Genomic DNA, 8728 nt, shown 5'->3' with positions numbered 1-8728 from the left:
ACAATATACCAGGACCCTTGTTTTGAAGAGACAAAAGCATGCACTTGCAGAGAAAGGTGGAGGTTGGAGGGGAAAAATGTGTAGATGAGGTGGATGATAGGGAGAAAGGAGAGCCATGAAGTAGCCCTGCTTATCAGGCCCAGCCCTAACCTTACCTCTCTCTCTGCATCTGTCTCCATGGTCTGCCTACCTCTCTGTCTGCCAAAATTTGGACTGCAGCCTGAAGCCTGGTGTAAAGCCCTTGTCCTGTGTGCTCACTGGGATAATTCTCGTCACTCATGTCACTGAGTGTGTCCAAGCTGTTGGGCTGGACTTGTGCCCTGAGTGGCTTCCAGTTCCTTACTGGGGCCTGAGCCCTAGCATAATGCTGGCCTGCTTACCCTAACCTGCTCCGTTTCCAAGCCTGAGTGCTTTCTCTAAACCTCTGCTGCAGCCTAGTATAGGAGCATTAACATGGGTCTGGGATCAAAGTGCCTGGAGTTTGCATACTGATCCTATCACATACTAGTTGGGTGAATTTAGCCAGCTGGTGATCCTTTCTGAGCCTCCATGTTCCTAGGTTTAGAATGGGGATAATATGTTTTGAACATCTGTGAGATAATTCATGTAAAGAACCTAACAGACCTGACACATGTGGTCCATAAATGGTCAAATTATTATTATGGTTATTCCACATGGAGAAGCCTCTGAGAACTAGCATGCTTCTACCTGCCTGACCGGAGACCAGACACTCCTCCATCTACTGATCTGAAATTTTCAGTCTCTCTCTTCATTTTGTAATGGTGGGTGGGCTCTCTGTACCCTAACCTCTATATTGTTCATGGTGTGCCTAAAACTGAGTCTATTCTCTTGTTTCCAGAAGAGGTCTACAGCAGAAAGTTCCACTTCTAGATATGCTTTTCCAAGAAAATGTGTGAGCACCAATCAAAGATTACTTACATTTATTAAAGCAAACACTTAAAAAAAAAAAAACACCTAAGGAAAAAGTGCTCAGATGCTAACTTGCAGTCTTTACTTACCCACACTTGCCCTTGCTCAGGTTTTGTCCTGAGTCTACCCCAAGCAGGTGTGGCAGAAGTTCTGACATCTACAGAAATCAATCCCTGTGGGAAACTGGCAGTTCATCCTTCTAAACTTAACTTCACCTTGATCTCCTTGGAGTGCCCTCAGAAATATGATAGTTGATTTCTAGCTTGTTTCAACTTAGAAGAATAAATTCTGTTATTTTAAACCTCAGCAGGTTCTAGAAGTCTGTCTAGTGTTTACTACTCAGTAATTCAAATACATCAGGCTTTTTACCAATGCTTATTAAGAGGCTCATTAGGCTTTTAAATACTAATAACTTTTATAATAGGATATGATGAATGAATTAAAAATACATCAAAATCATATTTTAAAATTACTTCTCCTTCATTCAACATTTAAGAAATATTTGCTGAATACCTACCACATGCCGACCCATGGTGCTGAGGACACAAAACAAAATCTCTGCCCTCATGGAGATTCCCTTCTATTGTAACAGTTAGTAAAATAAATACCACAGTTGTGTATTATTGAAAGATAATTGTTCAAGGCACACAGTATGTAGGAAAGGAGGAAAGTTTAGGGCCTGGAATTATAATTGTGGGGGGCTAGAGTTTTGCCAAGAATAGTTGAGCCATATGGAATTCTGGGAGGAGGGCATTCTTGGTAAAGACAGCAGCAGGCGAGAAAGGCCCTTGAGGCCAGACTCTGCCACTCTGTTCCAGGAAGATCAAGGAAACTTTGGTAGATGTACTGGATTGAGCAAGGAGAGAGCAGTAGATGAGTTCAGATGATGGCAGATAACTTGTGAAGGACCTGGGAGGTCATGCAGGGACTTGGGCTTCCACTCTGGGATAGGTGGGTTTTGAGAAGAGGAGTGTTATGAGCTGACTTGCCTTTTAACAGGATTACTCTGACTGTCTTGCTGGGAATAGAATGTAACGGGGGACAGGGAGAAGATAGAAACAGGGAACCCTGCAATAACTGAGGTGAGAGATGCAGGCAGTTTGGATTAATGTGGTAGACGTAGTGGTGTCAGATTCTGGCTCATTTTTGAAGGTAAGGTCAACCAGACTTGCTGATGGATTAGATGCAGGGACTGAGCAAAGAGTCAAGAATGTCTGCTAGACTTTTGGCTTAAGCAATTGAGAAGTTAGCATTGATAAGAAATGAGGGTAGATGAAATAGGTATGGAGAAGGTCAGGCACCATTTAAAAATACTAGGTTGAAGATACATATTAGATACCAAGTAGAGATGTTGAGTAGGCAATAGGGTCCAGGAGTCTGGAGTCCAGGGTAGAAATAGAAGGATTTGTGGGTTTATGAAAGACATGTAAAGCCATGATATTAGGTTAAGTCATCCAGGGGATGGATGGAGGAAGAACAAAGGAGTGGTAGGAGAGCTGAGGAATTAGAAGAGACTGGGAAGGAGTAGCCAGTAGTACAAAGAGGAAATGAGAGAATGGTGGTCATAAGTAAGCAAAGAAAGAAGGTGGGAAGTGTGAAAACAACTGTCAAATACTTCTGAGATACAAGTAAGGTGATGCCTGAGAATTGATACTGTGATCTAACTAATACATGAAGGAACAATTGGTGGAGTTATCTGGGCAAAGTGTAAATGAAGTGAATCTAAGAGAAATGAAAGAAGAATTGGAGAGAGTGAGTACAGACAGACTTTTAAAGAAACTTTAATTGAAGGAATGTAGAAAAATGAGGGAGTTCCTATAAAGGGGTGTAACAAAGAAAGGTTCTTGAAGGATTGGTGAAGAGTAGCCTGACTTTAGGTTGATGATATGGGTTCCATGGAGAACAACACTTAATGGTGCAATGCTGGAGCACTGTCCTGGGCGGGCATGGAATCTAGTGTCTAAGGGTGGAGGTTGGCCTTTCACAGAAGCCTAAACAGTTCATATGTAGCAAGAGGAGGGAAGGCAGGACTTAGGGGCGCACAGGTGTTAGGAGATAGGGAAGTATGATGGTGGGAGATTGAAGAAGTTCTCTCATGGTTGCTTCTGTTTTTTTAGAGAGTAGGAAGTAAGGTCATCTGAGAGTGAAGATGCAGCAGTAGGGACTGGAGAGTTGATGGTAAATAATAAAATGTAATAGAAGAATATTCCACTTGGGGCTGGGTGGCTCAGTTAGTTGAGCATCCTCCTCTTGATTTTGGTTCATGTCATGATACCATGGTCATGGGGTAAAGCCCTGTGTTGGGCTCTGTGCTGAGTGTGGAGCCTACTTAAGATTTTCTCTCTCTCTCTCTCTGTCCCTCCCACACAGTGTGTGCATACCTGCATGATCTCTCTCTGTCTCAAATTAAAAAATTTTAAAAGAATATTATACTTGGCCATAGACTGGGGAGACATAACATGCTTGCCCTAGCACCCACTCCAGGTTTATGGCCATCAATAAAACGTGAGACTATCTTCTGTTGTTGTATGTTTGTATTCAGCTATTTTCAACTGCATGGGTAGACGTGCAGAGTAAGCAGAAAGTTGAATTTAATCAAGGTTAAACCGGGGTTGAGGTTTTGCCAAGAGTGATGAAGTAGGAGATGGGCAATGTAATTGAGGATGCAAGCGAAGGAATGATAAAAAAAATTTTGGTTATGGACTTTAAGCTGGGTAAGAGAGAAGGTAAAATAAGGACATGGAAGCAAGAGACAATAAAAGGGTAATATGATCAGTAAATTGGAGATCTTGAGATCTACATCAAACCATCATCAATGGTTTTTGGCAAGGTAAAAGAGGAAATGAGCCGGGGAGATGGGAAGTGGTAGTCAGAGAATTGGATGCTTCAAATTTAGATGATGGGCATGTTGCAGATGTGGGGAAAGACAAGCCTGGAGGTATGATCCTAGGAGTGAGTGGGTGAGATAGGATGAAGGGCCATTTATTTCACGGGAGTGGAGGAATTTCAGAAATTAAAAGGGAAGACTCATCAATGTGGATATTAAAGTTGCTAAGAATATAAAGAATTCCCCAAATGTGGCTAATAATATTGAAAATATTAATTTAAGATACACTGTTATCTTCCTCAGCATGCACAAATCTTACATTGTTCACTAGGGCACTTCACTATAGGTATATGAACTCATGAAACCAGTTAACACAGACCCTTGTGCATGTTGTCTCTGCTCTGCATCTCCATAAGGAATCTTTATGTTCCTCTAGACTAGAAGCTACATTGCAGTCATTCTTTTACATATTGCTTTTCCTAACCCAACAGTAAACCCTTTAAGGACAAAGATGATACTACTATTCATAATCGCCTCTGAGACTGGCATAGTGGCTCAATGGGTACATAATAGGTATTTGTTATATGTAGTCTATGGTGGTTAAGAGCACAAATTCTGAAATCTGACACAACTGGGTTCTAATCTTATTAACCACATACCCCTGGAAAAGACACTTAAGCCCATTACCTCATCTATAAAATGGGGGCAACAATAACACCCCCTTACATGGATTTGGTATGGAGTCAGTGAGATGGGCTTTACATGTAAAGTGCTCATTATAGTCCCAGTACATAGAATGCAATTAGTGACCTTTGACTACCAATGAGTGAAGACAATAAAACTTCATATTTGACCGGGTTGTTTCCAGAGTGGTATACCTCCACATCCGCCACACTGGGCTACAGTCCTTCAGAGTAGAAGGGTGTCGGGAGCAAGCTGAGTGGTAGCCAGTGATCCATAACACACCCAGGGATAAATGAGGAAAGAATAATTGTATTTTTTACTCATAGAGCAGACTTCATGAGCTCTCTTAGCAAAGGTGTGCACCTCTCCGTACACAGCCCGGGAAATGCAGTGTCTTTGTTTCCATAGCTACTCTATGAACTGAGTGGTGTAGCCAGTTTCCGCTTCTGTGTTGTCAGTGATTACATTATTGAATCACATGTTGACTAAACTGGAGCGCGCAGATATGGTAAATGCATATATATATATATATATATATATAAGCATGGAAACTATTTCATGAAGATCCACTCAAAGAAACATTCCCATACTCTTTTGTTTTCAGGGAAACCAGGACAGACCCAGAGCAAGGTGAAGTAGCTAAAATGCATATTTTCTCCTGCTAGTGTAGCTAGTGTAGTGAGCTGTTCCTCATTAAGCCTCCCATCCTTTTGATTGACCAGAAAACTGTGCTGTGGATCATCAATTTCACCTTCTGTCTGTATTCTGTATTTTCTCCCTAAGCTCAGATCTCACTGCTCTGAGACGCTGGGGGCTGAGATAATGAGTCTAGACTGCTCATTTTCTGTGTCTAGCAGATGGGAGCACCTGTCATGTGTGGGCAGACCGCCTCTCTAGAGGTCGGGCAGTGGTGGTGATTCGGACCCTCTCTCTTTCTAAATGCCACAAGGTTGTACAATTAAGGGAGAATCAAAACATCTTATGTCAGCCCTTAAAGCAATTGAAAAGCATCTCTTCTTGTACTTGAAGTTAGAATTTTGGTAGAATTACTCTGGATTGAAAACTTGAATCATAAGAAAGTTTTCATTCAGTGGGCCAGAGGTTTTTAGAAAACAATCTAGACATTTTTACACTCTCTTTATATTTCTACAGGTTCAAGCTGACATCAACCAAGTGCTCTCTCTCTATATTTTTTGTAGCCTATGTATTTACAGGTGTGTGTGAGAGGGGCCATGGGGCAGGGAGGTGACTTTCAGGAGTCTATTTTTTTAATGCTAGTATCAGATTGAATCTGAAACTGTTTTTTATTCCAGAGGCAATTCCATTGTCACCTGTTACTTGCTTTTACGTATAGTTCTCCCAGGAGGAGGAAGCTGTTCCTTTGCATATATCCCTATGCAGAAAAACATCGGAAGAATGAGCCAGAAGACCTAAGTACTAATTAGCCACAGAACAGTTACCCAATAAGCAGGTGACTTTGGGAAAATCCTATTGCCTCCTCAAGCCTCCCTTCCATTTTAGCAGAATTAACAAATTAGCTGTCTTCTACTAGAAGCAATGCAGTAGAGTGGTTCTGCTTTTTGCCTGGAATCAGATGACCTGGTTCAAATCTTGGATTCAAAACTTTAAGAACTATATAGGACTTTGGTTTTATCACCTGTAAAATGGGGATAATAGTTGTACCTAGTTTATAAGGATTGAGGCCTTCTGTTGTGTAGCGCTCCGATGGCCCGTCAGTGGGCCATGATCTTTGGGTAGGTTTATTCAGCTAATTTTCAATCCTCCTAACGTAAAAATAATAGAGCTCTTAGAACACTGGCATATAGCATTAAAGTGTTAGTTGCTCTTGTTGTTATACCTCTAAGATGTCTTCCACCTTAAAATTTTCTTTTATTTAACATCCCTTGCTGCTTTAGTCCCCACTCTTTTTATCTAGTGGGTAGAGCCCAGAGATGACGCTAGACATCCTATAATGCATAGGACAGACCTTCTCTCCACCAACGAAGAATTACCCTGCCCTTGAGGATTGCTGGAGCAGGGAATTGTTTAAAGGCTGCTTTGAGAATCTCCTGGAGATGAATTTTCTTTTTCTTTGCCAAAGAAGTATGTATTGGCAGTGGTGATGTTTTTGGCTCCACGTGAATGGGGATTTTGTGTCCTTAAGTTTCCAGTGGGAAAGCTCAGAAAGTTGGGAGGAAGCAACAAAAACCTACTCTGCCCCCCCACAAATAACGCTTCTCTCAGCAGTGTCCACGTGTGCTCTCTCCCTTATTTCCGTACTTTGCGGCCTCTTTGCTCTTCACTTGGGACACAGCATCCATTTACTGCACATGCCCTCATGTTTCTTACCTCTTAAAATGCTATTCAACCTATAAATGGGAAAGGACTCAAGCATGATTTTTCCCATGATGGTTTTTGAAATCCTCCAAGTGTTTCCTTTGTCCCTCAGGCTCCCAGAGCCTAGTGATTTGCAGCTCATGACTGGTCTCCTATCCTGCCTGGTATTTCAAGTGTTGTTCCTGCCTAGTCACGCCTCTTAAGTGAGAAGTCCCTGGAAGGTGGGAGTTGCTTCTCATTCTTTGAATCCTGTAGAATTTAGCACACTGTGTTGTACCCAGTAAGGGCTCAACCAACAGTAGTTGAATTACCGTATTGTCCCTATGACTAAGTTCTACTCCCGCCGGACCCTGCGGGTGGCCATGACGCCCCTTAGCCTGCACAGGATTCCTGTCTCAGTGTTCCTAGTTATTACCTTCACAACCTCCACACTTAACCCTCCCTCCCTCCTCTCCTCTGTTGATCGAAGTGCAAGCTATTTTAGGAATGCAGCACAAAGTGGCAGCTGCTATTTATAAAGTAGGAAGTGGTCTGTAGTCCCCTGTGGGTCACATGTCTATCCATCTTCATTTATATTTGAAAGAGGTATTTCCTGCAAGTCCTTGTGATTTCCTTTGTTCCCACCACAACCCCCACCCTACTCATGACCCCAATTGTGGGGGATTTTCATTTTATTTTTGCCTTGGCTTTAATTTTCCATTTGATTTGGATTTCTTCCCTATTCCTTCTCTCTTCTCATAAAAAACAGAAGCAAGAGAGAAAACCCTCACTAAGCTATGTAAATGTCTTTTTATGAATTGGACCTGGAGATGAGAGCTTCATTACTAAAGGAAAAATGAACCTCTGCTCCTATGATTTGGTAATGGAAATGTGGTATTTTATAAAGTCTTAAGCACTTTTTTTTTTTTTTTACCATGGTAATATATAAACCATTTAATATTCTAATCACTTGCTATTGAAGAGTGGAAGACATGGTAATAGTAGCTTTATTTTTAGTGCTGAGGAACAAAATTAAATTTGGGTCAGCTCATAAATATGCAGTATTCACACACATATGTAGGAATTGTGATTCAGACATACACAGTGGAGAAATACTATTTAGATTGTGCAGATTCATAACTTCAGGACCTCATGAGTAATGGGATTCATTATTTCAGGTCTTTAAAGAACTTATGAACTCAGCCCCCTGACACTTCAACTTCCCCACTCCCATCTAACCTCATTTCTGCCAGGGTTATAATTTTAAAGATAATCACATGTCTTATTTCCTTAAAAACATCTGTCAGTTCTCCACTATGTAAACAGGGGGTCCAGAACTCCTTAGTGTAGCAGAAAGGGGTTTTATACTCCACTGCTATAAATCCCTTTACCTCCTCTCCCTTTCCAGCATTCAATACACATTTTACTCCAGCCATAGCAAGGGGCTGTGGACCCCTTTTTGCCTTTGGTTTTCTCAACAACAACTTTCCATTTTCCTGGAAGGCTCTGCTTGTCCCTAGGCCCCCATCTCCTCTTGATCTGCCCCTACACTTCCTTCTATGACGTGATAAATGTGAAAAGGACTAGCAGAGGACTTGGTGCAGAGCAAGGGGTCAGTAAATAAATGTTCAGTGAATGAATAGGTAACTGAGTTGGCAAATTCAAAGGGAAGGTCTGTGTCATATGAATGGATTATGTTCTTGATATTTGTCAGTTTAACTATGTCATATTTAACTGAGCATGACTTATCCATGTATAATGTTTTTATATGAAAATATACATTCTTTCCTTCCTGGAAAGCTCTCTGTGGCAAAAGAGGACCCTCTTCATCAACAGTTTTCACAGTAATCATTGCCCTGGAGGCTGCTGCTCTATCAGCCTGGGGGAGCAGCAACCCTGGGGGTGGGAAAGGAAGGGAAGTTTGGGCAGGAAGGTTGATACTCAGGAGTGGGGCTCTGGGGACCGGATGCC

Source organism: Hyaena hyaena, unplaced genomic scaffold, assembly GCF_003009895.1.
Source record: "Hyaena hyaena isolate Hyena2069 unplaced genomic scaffold, ASM300989v1 scaffold_477, whole genome shotgun sequence".
NCBI classification, from domain to species: Eukaryota; Metazoa; Chordata; class Mammalia; order Carnivora; family Hyaenidae; genus Hyaena; species Hyaena hyaena.
Note: the sequence above shows the minus strand (reverse complement) of the source record.